The sequence below is a fragment of the Diabrotica virgifera genome, chromosome 1, assembly GCF_917563875.1.
Source record: "Diabrotica virgifera virgifera chromosome 1, PGI_DIABVI_V3a".
Lineage (NCBI taxonomy): Eukaryota > Metazoa > Arthropoda > Insecta > Coleoptera > Chrysomelidae > Diabrotica > Diabrotica virgifera.
In genome coordinates this window covers 133052880-133079548 of record NC_065443.1, presented here as the reverse complement: position 1 = coordinate 133079548, position 26669 = coordinate 133052880, and the positions used below count along the sequence as shown (strand labels likewise).

The 26669-nt window shown below is 31.7% G+C and overlaps 1 protein-coding gene across 1 annotated transcript in view; it reads right to left on the bottom strand.

Annotated features, from left to right (window-relative positions):
* The window catches only part of LOC114336587 (leucine-rich repeat and immunoglobulin-like domain-containing nogo receptor-interacting protein 2), a 468419-nt gene that overhangs the window by 391923 nt on the left and 49827 nt on the right, over nt 1-26669 (bottom strand). Inside the window, exon 2 of the mRNA XM_050644621.1 lies at nt 9691-9727. The gene's annotated coding sequence lies outside the window, so the exon portion shown is untranslated. The remainder of the gene's footprint in view (nt 1-9690; nt 9728-26669) is intronic.

Sequence of the window (26669 nt, the reverse complement as noted above, 5' to 3'; positions counted from 1 at the left end):
GCGCATTTAGAACTAGCCCAACCAATAGCCTTCAAGTATTAGCTAACGAATTACCTTTACACTTACGAAGGCAACAATTGTCATTAAATTATGCAACTCGTGTATCATCAAATCATCAAAATCCCATGCATTCAAATATCTTAAAACCTAAATCTATCATTAATTACAAAAATAAACCTATGAATACACTCCCTTTTCATGAAAGATTAAAATTCAGTGATTACGACTGTGAGCAGTTTAGTGCCATGATAAATCCAACCCAAAATTTGCCCTCTTGGTCAACTAGTCCACCAATTGTAAATACATTCCTTACTCGCTATCCCAAAACATCCACTAACCCAACAGTAATACATCAATCATACCATGAGATAATATCCCTATATCCAAATTCTGAACATATCTACACTGATGCATCAAAAACTCAATCAGGACTAGCAGCGGCTTACATACATGGAACAGACCATTTTAAAATACGACTCCCTCTGAGTTGCAGCATATTTACTGGAGAAGCACTGGCTATTTTAGAGGCACTGAAAGTTTGCAGAAGAAAATCCGCACCTCATTACATTATAATATCTGACTCATTAAGTACACTAAAAGCTTTACAGCAATTGTATCCATCAAATGAAATTATAATGCTAATAAAAATGAACTCATACTACTATCAACAAAAAACATAAAAATAACTTTTTTATGGGTGCCATCACACGTGGGAATCAAGGGAAACGAAGCAGTAGACCAACTTGCAAATGAAGCTACACTAGATGAAAGCATCCCTGTGTCAAACATGCTAACAAGAAACGACCATAAAATCTCCATCAAAAAACATATTACCAGCTTATGGCAGAATTACTGGAATTCCACATCCAACAAATTAAAAGAGGTTATAGAAACGGTCGGCACCACCTTACCACTCCCACTCAAACGTTGTGAACAAGTGATAATAACTCGACTGCGATTAGGACATACTATACCAACCCATATTCACTTAATAAATAAAGAAGCCATCCCTTTCTGCCACAACTGCAAGATCCAAATTACTGTGAAACATATTCTGTTAGAATGCAAAACATACACCCAAAAAAGAAGGAAAAATAACCTCTCTACCAACATGAAGGATGTACTAAGCTGCCAGTTCAACCAAGTGCTGAAATATTTGAAAGACATTAAATTTTACAATGTTTAATAGAATATGTTTAAGTTGTATAGGTATACATTGTAAGAAATTGACTACTTGTAATTTGTGTTTGTACCCCCTGCTAATAACTCTTAGTAGTTGATGCAGGGTCATTTTTGTTTAAATAAAAAAAAAAGTTTTGACAGTTTTGTGGTTTGAAAGAAGTTCTAAAAATTGTAGAATAGAAACGAATTCCAGTGACGAAGAGTTACAGTTTTTATGAAAGAACATTTATGCTATTAACTTAATTAGAAAAAAATGACAAAAAGTAATTTTAAACGGATTAAATTATTTTGCAAAAACATGTCGATTTATTGTTTACTTAAAATCAATTAGAATAACTTTTTAACCGTTACCCGTAGAAAAATTATTTTTCATATTTAGAAAGACTGAATTATTATACACATTTAGAAAGAAAAACAATTGTCCTAGGACAATTAGGGACGAAGTTAACCCCCCTTTTTTTAATTCACATGTTTTTGCAAAATAATTTTGCAATGTTTAGAATTATTTTTTGTTATTTTTTTAATTAAAATAATAGTGTAAATCTTCTTCTTTCATAAACTTTCCAAAGTATTACTGTAACTCTATCATTTTCTGACTTATAATGTTGCAAAAAAAATTAATTTGGGATAAACAAATTAAATAATTTTTAAACTATTTGACCAATTGCTTTGAAATTTAGGGTATGATTTAAGCACTAGAAGTCTCAGCATTCCGTGTAATTAGAAGGTTCTAAGTTATTTTTTTACATAAGTTACGAATATTTATAAAAACTCAATATTTATGATTTATTTTGTAATTTTCTAAGCAACCAGTCAGGATAGAGGTATTTAGCGAACGCCATATTAAATTTTTTTATACGATTTATGAGCTTCTTACTCTCAAATTTGTTTAAAATGCTTAACTATTTGGTAATATACTAAAAAAGCGAAAATTTGCCGTTGTTTGATCTTCATTTGTTTATAACTGTGTATATCATCAAAATCGGCTGCAGGAAACATATAGGTTATTATTATAGATGTCCATACTACTCAAAAAATTTGGTTTCGGCCTGGAGGGGGTTGTATCACCAACAGGATCTTTTTTTCCTTATTTCTCTGAACTATTGACAAATTGAATAAATTTCGATCATGAGACGAGTCTTGCTGGAAAAACCAAAATTCTTTTAAATATTCCAGAATTTCGGCTACTAGTGTAGAGTAGAGATAGAGTAGCGGACTAAATTATTTTAAAGCAATAGGTTACTGATCTAAATAATTACATAACTACTTAGTTCTTAATAATTTATTTTTATAACTCTCTCAAACATAAATAACTCCTTCTAGTTCTAATTATTATTTACACTATCCCGTATTCTATATATTTTCATATCCCAGCTTCCAAAACAAAACTCATTCGATCCCTTAATAGGATACTTCGGGGATCTATATCTCATTACCGTCTAGTTCTAGATCCCTGTACCGTAGCTATTAGATTATAAGATACCCAAAACGTTCGTGAACGTATATTTGACAGTAACTGGCTTTACCTTAATTTTCATGTTAAATTTAGAAATTCAATACGGTCTTATCTTGTTAGACATGTTGGCTTACTCTAGTTATATTTGTTGGAAATGTATTCGTACAAAAGTGGATGCAACTGCTTTTGACGTGTGTGCATGTGTACTTTAGTTTGTAATATTCATATTACAAATGTTGTATGTAAATTAATATACAAAATGTATATTAATATTATGTCAAATGTTTAACATGAGCAAAAAGAGGTATGTATATAATTTTAGTAAAGGCAACACTAAAGGACGAAATTACAAATTATTAATGATCAATGAAAATACCCTAACAGTGAATATCAAACTACACTAGTATACGCACACCCAAACTTATATGGAATCGCCATGTATTTCAAAGTAATATTTATTTCTTTTGAAAAAACTTTTTATTGTTCCGAAGAATAAAGGTTTTTATTGAAAATAAACAAATCTATAAGACTATGAGATAGTACTAGTCCAGGGTAATAAGGTTTTTTCCATGACACTTGAACAGCCAGTGTACTGAAGCGTTTTTTCGACAGGTAAAACCTATAAGAGCAAATTGTAACTATTTTCTGCGTAGGATCTGGCTGCCATTTTTATTTATAGACAATTCAAACATTAAAAAGATTTCAAAAAATGACATTTTTCAATTTTTTTTTTCAAATCAATGGAAAACAGGGAAACTTATGTTTTTTTTAGTGCAAATATCTTCGAGATTATGGAAAAAGCTTTAAAATGACTTATTACAAAGTTTGATATATTGATTTATTGTCAATATAATTGCGAAAAAAGGTCGGAATAGCAAAAAAAATTATTTTCGCAATAACTGTTGTAAAAATTAGTGTACAGCTTTGAAACTTTTGTCAAATAAGGGTTCTTTGGTGCTTAATATGTGATAAAAATTTCAAAGCGATTCAATCAACTGTTTAAATTTTATTCAAATTGTTTTTCCCAGAGAGCATTTTTTTGCAATAACATAAGTAAAAAAATGACGTTAGAACCATTCGACAGGTGTCAAATGAAAGAACATGAGCTATATTTTCAACTTGGTTTAAAAAAAGTGAATAAAAAATGCATTTATTAGTAAAAAATAATTTTGCAAAAGTATCGTAAATTTTTCCTTATAAACTTTTTATTTTGTTATACAAGAAATTATATATATTTATTACAATTCTTTATCAATTATGATATAAATAACATTACTTGGTAGTTGTATACTTAAAACAGGCTAAAAAAGTTAATTTTTTTGGAAAAAGTTATTCAAAAAATATAAAGAAAAATTGACGATAAGTTTGCATAATTATTTATTACTGACAAATGCATTTTTTATTCACTTTTTAAACCATGTTGAAACTTTAGGTCATGCCATTTCATTTGATACCTGTGGAATGCTTCTAACGTCATTTTTTTCTGACTTATGCTATTGCAAAAAAATACTCTCTGGGATAAACAATTTGAATAAAATTTAAACAATTGAATGAATCGATTTGACATTTTTATCACATATTAAGGACCAAAGAACCCTCATTTAACAAAAATTTCAAAGCTGTACACTAATTTTTACAATAGTTACTTCGAAAATAATTTTTTTTTGCAATTCCGACTTTTTGCAATCATATTAACAATAAATGAGTATATCAAATTTTTGTAACATGTCATTTTAAAGCTTTTTCCATTTTCTCGAAGATATTTGTACTAAAAAAATCATAAGTTTCACTGTTTTACGTTGATTTGAAAAAAAAGCAAAATGCCATTTTTGACACTTAATTGTTTATAAATAAAAATGACCGCCAGATCCTACGCAGTAAATAGTTACAATTTGTTCCTATAGGTATTACCTGTCGAAAAAACGCTTCAGTACCCTGACTGCTGAAGTGTTACGAACAGGATATATTTTTGTCTTATTACCCTGGTCTATACAGCTCGGTACGGTATAGGTTATTTGCTTGAGTTGCAAATTGAACGAAAATAAATAAACTAACTTTTGCGCCCAAAAACTAAAATATGCTTTATATGGGATTATATAACTTACAACGGGGAAAGATTGTTGGTCTTTTGGAACAAGTAATGTTCTTAGAGGGACATAGCTGTAGAACTAGGCGTAACACAGGGAGTTCTGTCCAAAACCTATGCTAGGTAACAGGACTAGGGAAGCTCAAAAATAAAGCAAGGGAAAGTCGCCAAAAAGTAATAACGGCTCGCCACGATCGTTTAGTCCACTCAGCTGGAAGACATCCAACCATTTCTCACCTGCAGATCCAAAGGCAGCTTTTGGAAGCTACAGTTGTAACTCTTTCAGTTGAAACGATAAAAAGAAGAGTTTGTGCCAAGAAGTATAGAGCAGGAGACAGTTATGGGTTCCTGAGTTATCCAGGCAGCACAAGATTGATCGCCTAAATTGGTGTCTTCACCACCAAAACTGGAACATTTAGAATTGACAAAATTTGCTATTTTTAGAATAGCACAGGATATACACAAGTCAGGATTTGTGTAAAATCAGATGACCCACGTAATCGTGTACTTAGGGGTCGAGGAAGACAATCAAGAACGAAAACTGTCTGATCTGTTCACAAATATATAAGGGGAAGTGTAATGTTCTGGAGTGAAATTGTGATCCGTAAAAAACTCCTTTAATTTTCATCCACTCAACTTGAATTGCTAACAGGTATGTTGAGAACCTATAGTTAGGCTCTTGAGAGGTGCAAGAGGAGAAAATTTAATTTGCATGCATGATAATGGACCTCTACATACCATTAGAGTGACTAGAGACATCATTGAAGCAGAAGGTATCCCTTGTTTGGAGTGGCCTGCTTGCTCACCCGAGAGAGTATTAACCCTATAGAGATTTTGTGGGATATGCTTAAAAGAAAAATTAGAGCTCACCAGGATAATCCACAAAACACTTCGCGGCTAGTACAAGCTGCTCTTGAAGGATGGAACAACCTACCAAAACAAAATGTTGATAATTTGATTAGGATCGGGACGACGCAAACTGAAGCTCCTGTATTGACTAGAGGTAATAACACTGACTACAAAAAAAAAACAAAAAAAATAAATAAAACAATTTAAACATTATTCGTTTTACACTGAAATTTTTTATGCTATTGATTTTAAAACAACTAATTTCAATTTGCTTGTTAAAAACTTTATTGATTTATTTAATTTTTAAGTATTTGTTATTAAATTGCTTTAAAATAAATATTGTTTGACTTCGTGTGTTCGTTTTTTTAAATTCGCACGAAATAATATGAAATATCAGGTGATTGCATATACATAAGTTTGGGTGTGTGTAATATCAATATAATAGCAATAATAATTATGCTCCGTCAAATGATTAATCGTTCGCTACAGTGCTTTTTGTTAACTTGTAACAAACAAAAGTTTTAGACCGTTTTTTTTTTCTGAAGTAAAAAACATCACAATCCACTATTACTTTTTTGCACTTGTTCTAGGAATTGAAAGTTATATTCTTAGTCGAATTCTTTAAACGATTTAATTAGTTAGTGTAGCTTTTTTAATAAAAAACATATTCAAGTAATAAAAAATTTAAAAATAACCTTTAACAGCTATATTTTAATAGATATAAACGCTCTAAAAACCCTAAGTAACCGTTGGAGCCTCGAAAAAGGGGCGAAATGGTTAATTTTTCATTTCCACGGCTTCCAGGGTATTGATCGATTTTTATACATCCGTCACTTTAAGAGCTTGAACGGCTTGAGATTTCTGAGAACAGACAGAGTTCAGAAAATACGTTCCATAAATCTTCTAAAGCTTTCCATTTGGAAATTCAATATTTATATGCATTTTTCTAACTTTCCTCCACTGCTGTATGGGGTATTTAACCTCTACATTTGGAATGGCGTCTATTTTTCATATATGTAGCTGCTCAGTTAAAGGTAAATATTATATGTATTTTTATATTTCAGCGTTTTACAGTGTGCAGTGAAGCTGAAGGGTCTTGTGAAATATTACATTTTCACTTTCGACAGTATATTCTCGTTTCTCGTTCTTTTATATCTGTAGAAGACTGATATTGTATTATATATACCTAATGTAATGAAATGATAAAGAAGGTAATGTCACAAGGAGTACGGCTATGTATTACAATATGTAGTAAATCTATATAGAATAAGGTTTTCAAATATTGTTTTTTTAGTGATTTTCAATATCGAACTTAGCTTTCAAAATCCTGCCCACGCTAATCTTATTCTTCTGGTAATTTCGCCAGTTTTAATTTTCTTTGTTTACTTTCATTATCTGTCCCAGGTAGATGTATGCGCTTACTAACTATCCTACTCCCAACAAAGGCAAAACGTACCTTCTTCTTCTTCTTCTTCTTCTTCTTCTTCTTCTTTTTCTTCTTCTTCTTCTTCTTCTTCTTTTTCTTCTTCTTCTTCTTCTTCTTCTTCTTCTTCTCCTTCTTCCTCTTCTTTTATATAGGCAGTACTGCCTGTTTTTCTTCAACGGTGCTTTTCATTCTGCCCCTAAGTTGTCATTCCATCTTTTCCTTGGGCGTCCTATACTTCTCCTGCCTAACGGTGACTTGTCCCTGGCTATTATTACTATCCTTGATTGCTTATGTGCTCATTCCACTCTTCTTTTCTGTTCTTTACCCAGGTATTTATATTGTCTAACCCACATATGCGTCTGATTTCCTTACTTCTTACCCTATCCTGTAGTCCTTTTCCAGCAATTCTTCTTAAGATCTTCATTTCGTTGGTTTCCAGATGTCTTCGTGTTTTGCTTGTATCTGGTCTTGTTTTGGCCGTGTACGTCATAACTGGCCTAATAACTGATTTGTATATTCGGGCCTTTGTTTCCAATCTTAGGTATTTGTTTTTCCAAATTGTATCAATTAGGCATCCTGCCGTTCTACTGGCTTTAATTATTTGATCTTTTACCTCTTCTTTGGTATTTTTGTCGGCTGACAGACTAATTCCCAGATATTTGAAAGTCAGTACTTGTTGTATAATTTGATTGTCTAACTCAAATTTGCATCTTATTGGTTCTTTGGCAATTACTAAACTTTTTGTTTTTTGCGTTGATATTTTCATATTTATTTCTTTTGCGTTAATATTGAACTCGTGCAATAATCTTTGTAAGTCGTCTTCGCACTCTGCTACTAACACGGTGTCATCAGCGTAACAGAGTATTTTTATCTCTCTATTGTCCTTTTTGTACCCTCTTTTTTCTTCACTTATTTTATTATTGCATCCATCATTATGTTAAACATGGCAAAAATTATATTAAATATATTTACTGAAAACACCAATATATATTTTTCACACTATATTTGCATTGATACATACGTAACTTGAACGACTTAGCAACTAACTTTATACTGTCGCTACGCGCGTATTTCATGGTGTCGCTTTTATAAAAATTCACTCTCAACATTTTTTCCAATCGTGCCTAAAGAAGTGTAACTTTAAAAACTTGTCCTAAAATATAATACTGATTTGTAAGAACGCTATCGTTATCGTTATCGATATAATAGGTATGTTAGATAACCGAATATCCGGATGGGATGTTGCGTTGTCGAGGAATAGAGAATTTTTCTTCTTGGACGTTGAATTTTTCTGTCAAATTTGTGCAGCCTATCTGTCATACCTCTGGTCATCCAGGTCTTCCTGTTGTAGTACCAGTCGACTTCGAGTTTATCAACATGAAAATCTTTATCGAGGATTTTTACTTTTACCATTCACCGAAGGTTTTTCCTTTCCCAATTTAAATTTGCACGCAATAATACGGTCGGCCTTAAAAGTAAACTTTTAAGAACTTTTAAACATAACAAATTTTGCTCTCATAGCAATTTTAAAAGATTAAATATGTAAGTTTTCTTATTTATTTAGTATATATTTAGTTAACTCTCTCACATGTAATTGCTTAATAATTATCCTATACGAATTTGAAAAAAAAGAATTTATTCATATTTTGGGATCTTGATAATTACAGTTAGCATATTGAGACATATTCTGCCATTTGGTACAGTACACTTTTGTTTGATAAACATATTTTAAAATTTGGTTTAATTATTCTAGTTGAATTTGTTTTAGCTTTAATATTTTTGGTATATTATAGAAGTAAATTTGATTTCGTCCTTAAATAAATTAAGTAAATATCCTTGTTTGTTTTTTTTACTTGTTTAATAGTTTCTTTTTTAGAAAAATATTAACCACATGTGAGTTTTTTGGCAAAGAACATTTTTTTAGGTATTAGTCCTTTTTGATTCAATTCTGACTGAGTGAATCCAAGAAGCAGAAGATTTTTTAATCGGATTCCAATCTCAAATAGACTTGAATATTTCTGTTTTTCAATTTTTAAGGACATCTCTGTAAGTATCCTTTGATTTTAGTAGCTAGTTTCCCATCTCCCTAAAAAAGAATCCGATTACATGACCTGGCTCTCCCACCAAAAAAAAAGTTACCGTTTGCAAACCGATAATTTATTGGTTACGCCTTCTAAATCCCCATTATTTATCAGTCACTCTGATCATAATTATATATACTCCCTTTCTACTTTATAGCCTGATTCCATTGTTCAACTGGCCCCAAGTTTCATTAAATGCCACATATTCCCCTTTCCATCAAAGTTACAACATCTTTAATCCTAGCAGAGAGCTTTGTAAGGCACACATTATAATATTATGTAAAATATTATAAAATATACATATGGGTTATTATTATGCATAAAGTTGTTATTATTCCTGTTAATATTGAGATAGTATAATACCTATAATTAATATAATAACAACATAAAATATATTTTATGATATCAAATGCGAAAGTATGACCCGTTATGTAGAATATTTAAAACTAAGCTCTTAAACTATTTAATAATGTACTCATCTTATATGATATCCTCTTTACCGCGTTTATTACCCATAAAAGAAACATAATAGTTAAACCTGTAGGCATTATGAGCAGTCTAGGAACTATAAATTATCTAATATATATATTGTAATGTTCTGTATACTTACTTCTTATACTATTTGAGGATTTTGTATTAGAAATGACCTGAAAATAAAAAAGCACATTATAAAAAACCATAAAGAGGGAAGGATAATATATTAAATATATAAAAGTAAAATGTTTAATAGAAGTATATATATAGAAGAATCTATAGGAATAAAAGGCAGGTTTCGAGCATCTAGTTTATTAAATCTGACCCAAGTATATTTTCGCTAACTTAGCATCATCAGGGGCATTTCGTCAAATTAGGAAGATATCCCAGCAAAGTGTAACATTGGCAAAAAAATTTCACTTTTTTATTTTGACTTGCTAAGATGTAGCATAATTTTTATCTAATTAATGTTGATCTCTTTGTCCTTTGTCCAGTGCGTGTTATATGTATTTATTAGTTTCAAATTTTTAAAATTTCTTGCCAATGTTGCACTTTGCTGGGATATCTTCCTAATTTGACGAAATGCCCCTGATCATGCTAAGTTAGCCAAAGTATACTTGGGCCAGATTTAATAAACTAGATGCTCGAAACTTGCCTTTTATTCCTATAGAGTAAAATGCTAATTCGTAATAGAAACAGTAAAAACTCGGAAATGTGAACTGAGGTGAAGACAGAAAGGTTTAACTTATTCTAACAAAAACATCATCTTGGACAAGAGTAAACTTTTTTTTCTCATCTTTAAAGAGGGGGGTCTGGAATCTTCAAAAGACATCTCAGTCCAGAACGCCGCCTGACTGACCTTAGTGCAGGATTCATTCTTCGTAGCCCCAGCGATAGTTCCCGAGGTACTTTAAAAAAACGCTATCTCGTCGCCGAGGCTACGCCGAATGCCCACCTGCTAAACCAGCCGCTGCAAGGTCGACATCGCTTCCGAAGCACTTTACCTTCATTTTTTTTTTATTAGGTCTTCTTTACCACAGTCTGTCTCATACAATCTAACTCACCTATTCGCTTCTGATCAAAACTTATTCCCTCTGGACAAGAGTACCTAAACTAAGCACGTGGAAAGAATAAGTAGAAAAAATTATTAAAAACCAAAGGGATATATTATTATCTTTGATCTAGAGGAATTAAACAATGGGCCAAAAATATTGCAGCAGAAAATTAATTCTGCAATAACCGCTAAATGGTAGTAAGGTAGCAGGTCCCGATAATATACAAGCACAAAAAGTGGAACAAACTAATGGACAAAAGATCAGTAGCAATAATCATAAAGATACTCAACAATACATGCAGCTTTGGAGAAATTTTCTGAAGTTAGAGTTTATCACACTTCCAAAAAAAAAGGAACCAAGAAAATCGAAGAATACCATACGATAATAGCCTAAGATCCGAGTAGGAGGACGAAATGTACCCATCTGCCTGCCGGATGAAATATTTTTTTTATTAAATTTCATTCATAGACAAACACGACCAGCATGGGTTGCCTATCAAAATCGTATCATAGATATCCTTAACGAGGGGCGTAAGGGTTGAAATCAACATGTCAAGCACACTTTTGTGAACTTTTTTGAAAGTATGGTAAAATTATTCTATTGTTAAATGATGGACATGTTGTTGATATGAGCACATTGTGTAAATGTTCGGATATAGATAGTCTAATGCTCACAATCTTATTGAAGGTTTTTATTTAAACAGTTTTCGGGCGACCGGTTTCGGCGTTTACAGTTTATACGAAATCATCAGGCCCTTCTTGTACTAAACGCCGAAACCGATCGCCCGAAAACTGTTTAAATAAAAACCTTCAATAATATTATGAGAATTATACTTTCTATATCCTCGCATTTATTTTATTTTTATATGAAATAAGCGTATTCAGTATAATTCAAAGAATACTCAAAAAAAAATTCAAGGAAAAATATTGAAAAATAAGCCAACGGTGGCAAATTTTTAAAGACACATTTTTTATCATTGGATCATGGTAAACAAAAAATTCAAAAAGATTTTATTAGCTCATATGTTTATCGAGATAACTCTGTCGAGTTTTTCGGTTACGTTTTTTGACTTTTTGGTATCGCTCAGAAATCAAACAACGAAATTTTTTGCACAAAAAGGCCGAAAATCAACATATTTATTATTGTTAAATAAAAAATAAGCATAAGCCAAAAAATATATCGACAGCATTACCTCAAGAAATGTCTAAATAAAATATATACAAAATTCTAGGTGGGTCGGTCAAGTAGTTTTTGAGTTACAATATCTACAGCCTTTGAAAAAGCAGTTTTGAGGAAAAAGCTTTTAAAGTATTGTCAATTCTATTTTCAATTTCTGTTTTATTTTCAGTTTGTCTGTCAAATCGTAAAATGATGCACACCAGAATATGTTTTTGAATCGCGGAGTAATTTATATAAGAAAATGAGAACACCTGTTGACCGTTGTTCGTTACGTTCAAGCGTGCTGACGCGAACCTGCTGCAAAGCGAGTCGAAGATAGGGATATTCAACACTATCTACCTACCTTAGCGTATTGAGAAACGGTCAACAGCTGCTTTCATTTTCTTTTGTAAATTACCCCGCGATTACATAATCCGGTGTGCATCACCCCGCGATTACATACTCCGGTGTGCATCACTTTACGTTTTGACAGACAAAAAAAACTGAAAATAAAAGTTGACAATACTTTAAAAGCGTTTTTCTCAAAACTGCGTTTTTCAAAGCCTGTAGACATTGTAGCTCAAAAACTGCTTGACCAACTCACCTGGAATTTTGTAAATATTTCCTTTAAACATTCATTGAGGTAACACTGCCGAGATATTTTTTGTTCTGCTTATATTTTGTTTAACAATAATAAATATGTTGATTTTCACCCTTTTTTTTCTGTAAAAAATTTCGTTATTTTGATTCCTGAGTGATACTAAAAAGTCAAAGATAATTAAAACTAAAAGAAACTTACAATGTCACCTCGTGAAACTCATAAGCTAATTAAATCTTTTTGAATTTTCTGTCTACCATGATCCAATGATAAATTCTGATGACAACTCATTGTTTTTTTGAGGTGTCTTTAAAAATCTGCCACCGTTGGCTTATATTTCAATATTTTTTCTTGAACTTTTTTTTTAACATTGCTTGAATTATACTTAATATGCTTATTAGATTTAAAAATAAAATTATTCTCTCATACTTTAAAACAACTTCACAAAAATGTGCTTAAATGTTGATTTCAACCCCTACGGCCCCCCATAAGGAAAGCTATTTTTCCTTATGGGGGGCATAGTGTTTGTCTCTGTAGGAAATTTAATAAAGAAATATAAAAAGGAAAGAATGCCTTTCATTTGCTGTATACCATAATAAAAATTAATAAAGAAGTAAAAATCTTCCTTTGTAGATGGTATAAAATTTATTTAAATTTTTTTTCTAAAAAAGATCCAAGTTCGACTTAAAGTGGGCACATCACTGGTACGATACAAACAAACGTTTTCGGACTAATCAGTCCATCATCAGGTTAAAGTCTAAAATAAATAAACCACTGTATAAGAAAGACAAAGATAAATTTTGACTGTTAAAAATTTAGGAAAAATTAAACCATGTGGTTACTTACTCCAGATCCAAAGTAGTTGAAACTAGCTACTGTGGTAAGTCGAATGGCTTTACCAGTATAAAAAATAAGCCATTTAGGCTTCATCGAGAGTGATAATAAGTCGATGTTACAAGATTTAAATGTAATTAACGCAAAATGGAGTCTTTTGAAGTGAGTATTATATTTTTTATTGCTATACATTAGTAGTCGAAAAATGCAGACCAAAAAAGTTCACGAAGCCAAAAAAATATTGCATATTAAAATTAATGGGTATTATGAAGCGCAGTTGTATCACTCAGCCTAAAGGCATGATATGCAACGGTGCTTTTCGTTATGTCAGTATTTTCAGAGATTTCAGACACATTTTTTGCTTCTAGTGGCAGTTAATGTGTTCACTCTTTTGATTTTAGCTATCTTTACTTCATTATTTTTTTGTTATGTTGGCTTTTATTTTTTCCTTAACATTTCACCGGTCTTCCAACATGCCCAGAATTTCCAATTGCCTCCCTTTATTATTTGAAACCCTATTAATAACCCCCTAATTATTAATGAAAGATAAAAAATATAGTGACTAGAGACACATGTTAAAGTTATTTAATGGCGGATATTCTTCTTCTTCTTTCTCTTTATAAGCAATTATTCTTGTTCATTGGCGGCATGATACCTATATGCAAGGTTGTCACTCGACCTTTTGCGCAGTTGGCGGATACTTCTACCGATTGGTGATTTATCTCATGCTATTTTGACCACACGTGTCTCCCCCATTTCCCCTCCCCAATTCTAAAGTATTTTATTTCCATTACTCGTTCAAAAATGATGCCATCAACTCCTATTTTACAGCTGATTGGTTTTACTCATTACTATTATTGTTTAAGCTTATTGAGATGAAATTGTCATATTGAATTCTTATGTTAAAGCTTTTATGTTAAAACTGTCGACTAATCTTTGCAGACCACCTTTATCTTGGGCTATGAGTATTGCTCCGTCTTCGTAACAGGGTATTTTTACTTTTTCTTTTCCATTCTGTATACTCTTCCTTTGTTGACGAATAATAAAATTAAAGAGCATAAGGCTTAATGAGTTTTTGGCGCATGTTAAACAATTTCTACAACATCTACTATTCTACTGTCTGATAAAATTCTTTCTGAGGTAGGAAAATATTATTTTCCAAACCAAACTAACAAACAAACAAACTAACTAGTATTTCACCCCATCCAATTTTTCATAGCTTTAACTAACCACTTATAGAATATTATAAAAACAAATATTTTCCATTTTCCCAACTTCTCTCTAACAAGCATCCCTGAAACTTTACTCATCTCTATTTACCGACAACCGCCGAAGCGTAAGTTGCTGCTCCATAAAGAAAGTATGAAAATTATTTAGTCCATTCACTCACGGTCTTCTTCTTCTTCTTTGAGTGCCTCTCCTATCGGAGATTGGATATCATTAGGGCGATTCTAATTTTATTTACTGCTGTTTTGAACAATTCGTTAGTGGTACAGCCAAACCACTCTCTCAAATTGCTCATCCAGGACATTCTTCTACGGCCTGGATTTCTTCGTCCTTGGATTTTTCCTTGCATTATATTTTGTAGGAATGTGTACTTTTGTCCTCTCATCAGGTGGCCTAAGTATTCAAGTTTTCTCTTTTTTATACTCCGTAGAACTTCTGGCTCGTTATTTATTCTGCGTATTACTTCTTCATTTGTAATTTTATCCACCCAACTTATTCGTAGTATACGGCGGTAGCACCACATCTCAAAGCTTTCAAGATTTTTAATATTCCTCTGTTTAAGAGTCCATGACTCAACACCGTAGAGCAAAGTACTGAATACATAGCATTTTAACATTCTAGTTCGTAGATGAATACTAATATCACGATTACAAAATAATTTTTTCATTTTTATAAAAGTAGACCTGGCAATTTCAATACGTCTTTTTATCTCGTGATTTTGGTCACCTGTTTCATTGATAAGGGTTCCCAAGTATTTGTATTCGTTTACTTTTTCAAGTTGGGTACCGTTTATTGTGATACTAGTGTCATTTATTGGATTCTTATTGAAGGTCATATATTTGGTTTTTTTGACGTTCATCCTTATGCCGTAGTTATTACATATCTCATTCATAGTTTCAACTAAATGTTGTAGATCTTCCGCTGTTCTTGCCATTATCACAGTATCGTCAGCATATCGAATGTTATTGATAACTTCTCCATTGACTATTATCCCTTCGTTTGCATATGAGAGAGCTTCTTGGCATATTTGTTCGCTGTAGATATTAAATAAGAGCGGTGACAATATACAACCCTGTCGTACTCCTCTACGTATTTCTATTTCGTCCGATGTTTATTCTTCTATTTTTATATTAGCTCGCTGATTCCAGTACAGATTTAATATTATTTGTATGTCTCTGGTGTCAATGTTCTTGCTCTCCAGGATTTCTTTGAGTTTACTGTGGCGTACTTTGTCAAAGGCCTTTTCAAAGTCTATAAAGCAGGCGTGTACCTCTTGGTTAACATCTAGGCATCTCTGTGTTAGAACGTTCAAGGCAAAGAGAGCATCCCTTGTACCTAATCCTTTTCTGAATCCCATCTGTGTATCGTTAATATCGATGTCTAGTTTTTGATAGATTCGGTTGTGAATGACTCTAAGAAATATTTTAAGCAGGTGACTCATCAAGGAGATTGTTCGATGATCTGAACATTGCATTGCCTTAGTTTTCTTCGGTATGGTGACAAAGGTAGACAGCAACCATTCTTGCGGTATTATACCAGTACTGTATATTGTATTGAATATATGCAATATTATGGTTACGGATTTATCATTCAAAAGCTTCAGCAGTTCTGTAGGGATTTCATCAGGTCCGTTTGCTTTTCCATTTTTAGCGTTTCTTATTGCGTATTCTACTTCTTCTTTCAATATGTCTGGCCCAGTTGCATTGATTATCTGAGTTAAGTTGTTTCTATCGTCTTCAAATAATTCATTCAGGTATTCTGTCCATCTTTTTATTTTATTCTCTAGATCTACAATAAGATTTCCATCTTTGTCTTTAAGTTTACCTATTTCGCATTTCTTTATGCTTCCTGTTATCTCTTTTACTTTTTTGTGCATATTGAACGCATCGTACTTTTTCTCATAGGTTTCCATTTCTTCACACTGTTCTTTAATCCACGCCTCTTTGGCTTCTTTTATTTTCTTTTTTATGTGTTTGTTTATTTCTTTGTATTTGTCTAGGTAATTCTTCATCTTTCTTCTTTGTTCCATCAAGTCTAGTATGTCCTGTGTCATCCACCCCTTGTTCTTTGTTGTTGTTTTTGTCAGATGTTTCTTTCCTGCTGTTTGTATAGCTGTATTTATGTACTTTAATTTTTGGTTAACGTTATCCGTATCATTAATTTGTTGTTGCACTGAACTGAGGTTTTCATTTATTTCTTCTCCTGTTTCTTGTCGTATATTTTTATTTCTAAGTTTATCTAAATCTAGTGTCTTTCTGTGTGGTCTCCTAATCTTTTTTGGTCTCGCCTCTATCACAGTAACTACCGGGTTATGATCTGAGCCTATATCAGCTCCTGGGTACGTCTTAGTACATTTAACAGCATTACGATACCTCCTTGCTATCAGAATGTAGTCTATTTGATTTCTCACTATTTTTTCTTTGGTATGTTGTGGAGATGTCCATGTATATAATCGCCTAGGAAGTAATTTGAAAAGGGTGTTTGTTATTACGAAGTCTTCGCTCTGGCAAAATTGAATCAATCGATCTCCTCTGTCGTTTCTGTTTCCAAGTCCATAGTTTCCTACATGTTCTCCTACCTTACCTTGACCGACCTTGGCATTAAGATCGCCCATTATTATGTTAATGTGTTGCTTTTTTATTGCTTTCAGCATTTCTTCTAAGTCGTTGTAGAATTGTTCTATTTCATCGTCATCTTTATCTGCTGTTGGTGCATAGACTTGAATAAGATTTATTAAGTTATGTCTTTCTTTAATTTGTATTAATATTAAGCGTTCTGAGTAAGGAGTAAAGGTAATTAGAGAATTTTTCCATTTCTTTGAAATGATGATTCCAACTCCGTACCGATGGGTGTTGTTGTCGATTCCGGAGTAATAGAATACGCCATCATTTCGTGTTGAACATTTCCCAGATCCTGGCCATTGTGTATCGCTGATTCCTAAAACATCGATGTTTAGTCTATTCATTTCTTGTTCAACATTATCCAGTTTTCCTGCAGAGAACAAACTTCTCACATTCCACGTTGCAACTCTTAAAGTTGTTGGTTTCTACATTTTTGTACAAGGATTTTGCAGGTTTACGACCGAGTGAGCCTTGTAGTCTTGTGCTTTTCTCTCTCTGCCGGATCTTGGTAGATGGATCACTTGTGGATCACTCACGGTAAAATATTGCAAAACCTCGGAATTTTAAAGAACCGCTTCGGTTGACATTATATTTGACATATACATAGGTAACACGTCAAAAAAAAAATGATAGTTTGCCGATGTCTGTTTGTGTCCTGGGAGTGAGTTTCACCCCTTCTCAGGGGTGAAAAACATACGTTTAAAATAAGTCCGGAAGGGAAGAAACTGACTAATTCTAAGCAACTTTTGTTCTACAGATGATCCCAAACCTTTTTTTTTTTCAGTGCGTCATTAATTTTGGCGTCATATAAAATTTTGAGAATGTCACGAATCGAGGCATGAAATTTTAATTAAATCTGACAGTTGTCAGAATATTTATATTTATATTTTTACGAATATTAATATTTATCTAAATATTTGCCAGAATAATAAATTTAAAATATTTTATGGGAAAAATAAATGAATATAGAATACAATTTCACTATACAACGGGGGCTATGCTGTATCATTTACGTAAACTGATTACGTACGGTAAACTCGAATTACAGGCTGTAATCTCCAATAACATATATGTGTAAAATCGGTATGCTGTATCAATGATATCCAAGGGGTTGCCTACCTTCGTATGTAATTTCTTTTAGGTAAACGCACGCGTAAACGTAATTTTAAACTTTTCTAAACAAAAAATAATTACTTGCCGTTTAGTTTGGTTATGTGAAAATGTTTATGTTATATATTAATAAATATTGTTATTTTTATTTGTGAAACCAACTTGTTTGTGTGATAGACTTGTATTTGATTTTTAGTTTAATTGGTTATTAGTGTTTAATTTTTAAGTGATTTTTTAGTTGTTTAGTACTTCAATATATTATATCATAAAATGAATTCTTGTTTTTGTTCTAAGTAGCTTTCACTATTTCCTACTAACACTACATCATCAGGATACAGTAAGTACCTGGGAATGTAAAGTTGTGCTCACAACGAGGCGCCAACCCTCGCTCCCTGGTATCCCTCGTACCATATCATGGATCGCCCGATGCATTATGTTAAATGCGATGCGATCGTTCACGAAAATAAAGAGTAGTAGGATACTCTGTTCTAGGCGAGAATACCATCCTTAGTGAGTGCACCCTTACCCTGTTAGGCCTGGATCCCACGTACCAAAAAAAAGTTGATTAATAGCAAGCTGAACATTTGTTAATAGGGCTTTTCATCAATTGTCATTTGTTTCGAGTTCCTGTCATATGTTATATAATATTATTATACACGGATTATACGACATATGAGAGAAGCTCGAAACAAATGACTGTGAATGTAAAAAGCCATATAGCTGAACAGTGTCTAGTCGGACAAACTTTGATGTACGCAAACACTGGAAGTTTTAATTGTGGAACAGTTTAAAAATTTGGAACGTAGATTACTAAAACTCCCGTGTATTTTGTCAGACAGAACATCCAATTGATTTGTTACCCTTTCATTAAACTCTCATGCAAAAATCAGAATGATATTACTAACCAACATGATTCCTGTCATTTGACATGTTCTTCTTGTTCCACTCATTAAAATGCCCAGTTGGTGATAAACACCAGTCTGATTTTTGCATGAGAGTAATGAAATGGAAACAAATCAATTGGAAGTTCTGTCCGACAAAATACATGGAACGTTTTCAAAGTCTGACGTTCCAAATTTTTAACTTATTCCACAATTAATACTTCCCCTGTTCCCGTACATCAAAGTTTGTCTGACTAGACACTGTTAATCTATTAGCAAATAATTTTCAGCTTGCTATTAATCAACTTTTTTTGGTATGCATGATCCAGGTCTATGCAGTTCCCTTATTTACTGATCCAAAACTAATGAGTATAAATAAGAACTGAGTACTTACTGTGCCTCTCCAATATTTTCATATGTGTCTAAGTAGCTTTATGACTGTAGTTTGTTCATTATTGTATTTTTTTTGTTTTTATAAACGGGTACAAATATACTGCTTCTCCATTCGTTTAGCATTTGTCCAACTTCCATAATTCTATTAAATAAACGTATTAGCCAACTTATTCCTGCCTCTCCTAATGGCTTCAACACTTCCCCAGGAATATCCTCTGATTCCTTTATTTTTTGAAGAGCTTGAACCACTTCCTCATGGTCAGTGCGAGTTGACAGTAAAATCAAGTAGGAAGTATATATCAGCACGTCTCGCAACAACGATGGAAAAAATACAGTATGTTCAAGATATACTATGTGAAGACAGACACATGTCTCTGACTCATTAGCTATCATCAGTACAGTATAGCCAAGTTAGAATAGGTCTGCGTTAACCTTTCCTTGTTTGAAAAACTCTAAACATTTATTGTTTGAAACATTCCGCATTCCTTTCCTCAGGTAGCTGTAGATTCCTCCTTGGATGTGTTAGTTGTTGCTCTGGAATCGTCAGGGTCTTCTAACATTATTGTCACAAATTGGTTGCATTGCTCCTGTAGTGATCTTTTCCCAAGCTAGCATACACCTCTAGTAGGTATAGCGGTATAGCATACAGAAATGTAGATAAACTGATAATGTTTATAGATTTGTAAACAAAAAATCTTCACTAAATGGGTGAAAAAGCTCAATTCTTAGTCTGTTATCTGTATTTTGAGGCTGCAGTCATTAAGTTAAGGGGCAGAATAAAAAAACTCTGTTGACGCATTAAGGGACACATTTCACATGTAGCCACATCTTCTTAAGGAGTAAGTGACTTCATATGCAGTTGTGTCAGTGAATGTATTAATATCAAGCTTTCGCAAAATTTATTTGTTTCAATAAGTCTAAAATAAATTTATAATTATTTTCTCAGTAAATACAATGAAATTAAGACAAAAAAGCATTGTATAAAAGAAGCATAAAAACTTACAACACGACCTTAGTCCATTAAATTTTAAACATTATCACTAAACATAAAAAATATAAGATTGTTAATCTATTAGTAATTACAATGTTTTATTTAATTTTATATCACAGTAATAGTTTTTGGCACTGAAATATCTCAAAAAAACGGATTACTGGTTGTCTCGTAATCCATCTCGTAACTGAAGTCACTCGAGATTTAAATTATGTCTTTCTGCCACAGCATTTAAGTTCATAAATAACTGATTTACAAAATTCATCTTTTCAAAATATAAACATTAAACTTAAAAACAAGCAAAAAGTTATGTTAACATGAATTAACTGACTGTCAGGACATGACATAACCCTAAATACCATGATACGTAATTTTTTCGATACATCATACCACTTTATACACTTATGTTTTGACGACTGTAATCTGATGTACGTAATTCTGAACTTTACACATGTACGTAATCACTTTATGTAAACGATACAGCATAGCCCCCAATGTCCGAATATACCAATGACATAAAATACATATTTATATTAACGTCGTTGACAAATTTTTTACCTAGAATTACAATAATTGTATTACAATAATTTCACTATACAATGTTCGAATATACCAATGACATAAAATACATATTTATATTTACATCGGTAACAAATTCCTAACCTAGAATTACAATAATTTTAATTTGACATAAAATGAAAATTATTGTCATTTTATCCGTTAACATTGTGAAACCTACTGTCACCATAAATTGCTTTTGTTTCAAATTATCTTTATTCGCATCATGGATTGGTTATCTATTTAGAGTATTGTAATTGCCAAACAATTATACATCTATAAGTATAAGTAGCTTTAATATGGAAATGCCCTTTAACGAATACATAACTTTCGAAGTTCTATGTATACTAATCACGGACGTATGTTTTTTTCTGTTACTTTGAGCTTAACACGTTAAAACGAATTCGACAAACTACGACGCACTCAGAAAAGTATTTAGGATCATATGAATTTTTTTCACTAAGTGAATAATTTTTGAGTTACATACGAGTGAATATTTTTATTTACCAAAAAAAATATTTTTATACGCTTTTTAGCAAATAACTTAAAAAATACGAATTTTGTCGAAAGAAATATTCTTAGTAAAAATAAAGCTTAAAAAAAGGGGAAAATAGTGTTTATACGAAGTCTGTGGACCCAGTAGAAGCTAAGATGTAACTAGTGAAAAGTAGATTCCCTTTCGTCAAATTCCAAATAGAATATTTCAACGTGAAATAACCACAAAATAAAGCACATATGGGAGAGAATTCGGTCCAACTATTAAGTGTTTAAAAATGGCTGCATTTTTGTTTGTTAAAAAAGTTTCTAACGTCAGAAGTAAGTAAGTTACGCTCAAAATATTATTGGTATTTTTCTGGTTAAAAAATAGTGAATGACCCCCTAATCACCATCCCAAATGAAATTAATCGTTACCGCTTCACCACCGGTTGTTTTACTTATGTATTGTTTATATGATCTGCAAGTTTCATTTGTGCAAAATACTTATTTTTGAAAAGGCTGTAACTAAAAGAGTTTGAACGAGTCCCTAATCACGAGTGCATGCAAATTTTGAACAACCATATCTTAACCAATTTCTGTCTTAAAGGACAACAAAAATTCCAAAATATTGAGAAAAGCAAAACCTACATGTTATTGCACCTTAGGATTTTTGGTATAGCTAATAATTTTAGTTATTTTGAAAAATATATTTTTTTCAAAACTAAAAAAAAATTTTGCTTTAAAACCATTTTTTTTTTCGAAAATGAGCACTTTGAACCGATGAAACTTACAGATCATATAAATAATACATAAGTAGCGTAATTTGTGAATCGGTAAGGATTAATTTCATTTTGGATGCAAATTATGGGGGTATTTTTATGATCTTTTCCCAAAAAAAAACCAACTTTATTTTGAGCGTAGCTTACTTACTTTTGATTCTCGAAACTTTTAAAAAAGAAGAAAAATAAAGCTTTTTTAATAATCACTTTAAAAATTAGTGATGTGTTTTCCCCGAAAAGTGCTTATTAGGGCAAGCTGCGCACCAGCTACAGCAAAAGTGCTTAATTTTTTGGTTATTTCACGTTAAAATATTCGATTTGTTTGATGAACAAGAACCTTCTCTCCATTAGCTACAACCCTGTTTCTACTGATTTTAGAGACTTTATATATACCTACACCGGTTTTCTAACTTTTATAATATAAACTCTATTTTTCCTAAGAATACTTTTTTCGAGAAAATACTTACTTAGTTATTTACGAAAATCAGTCTAAAAACGTGTTTTTTTGTTGAAAAATTATTGGTACATAACGTAGTTGTACGAAGCAATCGTGCTACAGTACAACCTCGTTTAACCGGACTAACTGGGACCGGAAGCGATCCGGTAAATCGAAAATCCGGAAATATAATAAGGTTAATAAAACTACATGTGAAATGATAACTTACTATATTTACACCCTATATGATTTACGCCAGCATTAGTTTTTATTTACAAAAAAGTCATTGATCTTCCTTTGTTTTAATTTTGTGTGACGTTTCAATGCGGCACGATAACGTAAACGTTTCACCATCAAAATTATTTTTTTTATTTTTAATTCCGGATTGATCCGGATAATCCGGATATCCGGATGAACGAGGTCCGGATTAACGAGGTTGTACTGTATAATGATTTGGTGAAGGCTCTTACCTTAATCTCATGTGAGTTGTACCCTATATACAGGGTGTTTCATTGGGAAAAGGAAATGCTTTAACGGTAAATAGAGATCACCGAGTCGGTTTTAGATATACTACATTTTTTGCCCTATCGACTTTTATAACCGAGTTACAGGGTGTTTTATCGATTTTGCCCATTTTTTTCCTAAGCCATAACTTTAGAACCACCCTGTATATTTTTTTCATATTTGGTACACATATGTCTCATTCAAAAGCCAAACGACCGACATACTAACTATAAGAAAAATCCAGGTCCGGATTAACAAAAAATTATAAAGTTATTGTGACCTTAAAACAACACCCTGTATATCCATATTTAGAAAATAAGTTTGCATATTTGAAAAGAGCACAAAAAATTAAGTTTAACGGTTCGCTTCAATTTTTCGACCAGACAATTTTATGACTTTAATTTTGAAATTATATCGAATTTTTAAGAACTCTGACATTAAAAAGCAGATATTATTAACTTTTAGTTATAAATTATTAAAGTTAATGAATAAATACTCATTTTAGAAATAATCAATACTTATTTACAACATTGTAACAACCCAATTACTAATTACCAAAAAAATCCAGGTTCGGATTAACAAAAAAATATAAAGTAATTCTGACCTTGAACCAATAACCTGTATACTGAAATTTTGAAAATTTGTCTGCGCATTTTAAAAGAGCATAAAAAGTTGTTATTAAAGATTTATTTTAATTTTTTGCTCCGTTGATTTAATTACATCAATTTTGAAATTATATTGAAATTTTAAAGAATTCTGAGATTAAAAACCAGGTGTTATTAACTTTTAATATTTTAATGTTAATGAATCAATACTTATTTTAAAAATACTTAATACTTATTTACTACGCTGGCTTCATGGATTCTCTGGATTTGTAGTTGTATGCACATCATTAAAAATTAGAATTGCGAGAATTGGGATATTTTAATGATTTAGTAAATTATTAAAAAAACAGCTATATCTAATAAAAAAAAAATCGTTTAGACAATTCAACAATTTAACATAAATTAAAAATATTTGAACTATAACAGTTGCTCAAAATATCCGCCATTTTGTTCGATGCATTTTCTTGCTCGTTTTAAAAGATTTCGAATCGATTTTCTAATTACATTGATATTGTTTTTAAAGATTCTAGCAGCTTCTTGTCACCTTCACAGAATTAATCAATATGATTTCAAAATTGCCGTAATTAAATTATCTGCGCAAAAATTTGGCATACACTTCTTAACGCAGTTTTTATGCTCTTTTAAAATACGCAAACAAATTTAAAAATTTCAATACACAGGGTGTTGTTTGAAGGGCACAATTACTTTATATTTTTTGGTTAATCCGGACCTGGATTTTTCTTGTGATTACTAATTTGGTCGTTCGAATGTGGTAAATAAGTATTGATTATTTTTAAAATGAGTATCTATTCATTATCTTTATATAATTTATAACTAAAAGTTAATAATATCTGCTTTTTAATGTCAGAGTTCTTAAAAAATTCAATATAATTTCAAAATTAAAGTCATAAAATTGTCTGGCCGAAAAATTAAAGCAAACCATTAAACTTAGTTTTTTGTGCTCTTTTCAAATATGCAAACAGATTTTTAAAATTTGAAAATTCAGGGTGTTGTTTTAAGGTCAAAATTACTTTATAATTTTTTGTTAATCCGGACCTGAATTTTTCTTATGGTTATTATGTCGGTCGTTTGGGTTTTGGATGAGACATATGTGTGTGTACCAAATATCAAAAAAATACACAGGGTGGTTCTAAAGTTATAGTTTAGGAAAAAAATGGGCAAAATCGATAAAACACCCTGTAACTCGGTTATAAAAGTCGGTTGGGCAAAAAATGTAGTATATCTACAACCGGCTTGGTGACCTCTATTTATCATTAAAGTATTTCCGTTTTCCAATAAAACACCCTATATAAGAAGAGGTATTTAAATTTTGTAACATGTAACATGACTGTTGTTATATTGTAAAATATTGTATCACTCTTGTCATTTTATAGTCACACATCATTCATTTTGTTTAACTCAGAGGTTGTCAAAAATCTAAGTATAGTTATATTTAATAAATATTTATTTATTTTGTATATCATTTATTATTAGTATTCACTTATATTTACATTTACTGATTTAATATATTTTACAGCAGTGTAGGATACCTGGAAGAGTGGTCAATACCCTCTTCTGGCGCCCATTATTTGTTAATCGTTATCAATTATTTTTCTTTATTTTCAATTATTTTCAGTACCTCTATTTTTATTTTAATATTTTATTTCCTAGCCGTAATCATTATCTATTCTCTCTATGTCATTCTAGTGCATATCTTGCTAGCCTAACTACATTCAGTTTGCACCTGTCTATTCACACTTCTGTTATTATTTCACCTTACTTTCTTCATCTTTCCATTTCCCTATACAAAAACTACTAAAAAAGTATGTGTTTTGTCACATCGACTCCCCATCGCGAGAGTCATTTTCGTTACATTATCATAGCTATTCTTTTTCTACTTTTGTTGTAGTTTATTTCCCCCCAATCAACCTTCCAATTCGTATTCTCTTTACATTCACTCCAACAGAAGTCTGCTTTATTGTTACAATATTTACTCGCAAATAACTCGAAAATTATTGACTTTGTGGAAAACTTTATAGAAAAAAGTTGCTTAGAATTAGTCATTTTATCCAATTCCGGACTCATTTTGAACGTATGTTTTCACCTCTGAGAAGGGGTGAAACTCACCCCCAGTGCAAACGTACACATCGGCACAATATTTTCTTTGACATGTTAGCTATGTGTATCCTAAATTTCATGTCAATCCAAGAGGTTCGTTAAAATTTTAAGGTTTTTGCAATATTTTTACCGTGAGTGAATGAACTAACCGAAAGTATGAAAATTATTCACAGAGTATCAAGATCTCTGATTTTAAATTAATTTCTATGCAGAATATTCGATCGATCGCATCAGAAAACGGTTCTCTCGATCTAACTTTACTCAGAATTTCAATTTACTGCACGTCGAGGGTGAAGTTTGGCATTTTAGTATTGATTTTCAGTTAATCGTTGTCCACGTGGGGTCAAGAATTTCCACAGGACGGGATGTGGGTTTTGGAGCTTCATCTTTACAAAAAAAGCGGTATAATGTAGATAGGATAGAGAATTTTGTCATTAAGAAGGGATACATTTGAGGGAATTAATTATCTTCAGCATTATATCATTAGTGTTCGTTAATGTGGAAATCTATTAAAAAATATGTAAAACGTAATAATCTGAAAACGGAGTTTTGATAAATAGATTTTATATAATAAAAAGAGACTTGACTTTAGATTAATTTCTGTGTATAAAATTATGGTAGGAGAGCCCAAGCTGGGATTTTTGCAGTTACTCGAGCGTGTCAGATTATCACATGGGGAGAAACCTTGTAGCCTGAAAATGTACCTTTACCATACATATTTGGGATCTTATTACAGGGAGTTCGTTAAGGGGGGCCCGAAAAAAAATCTA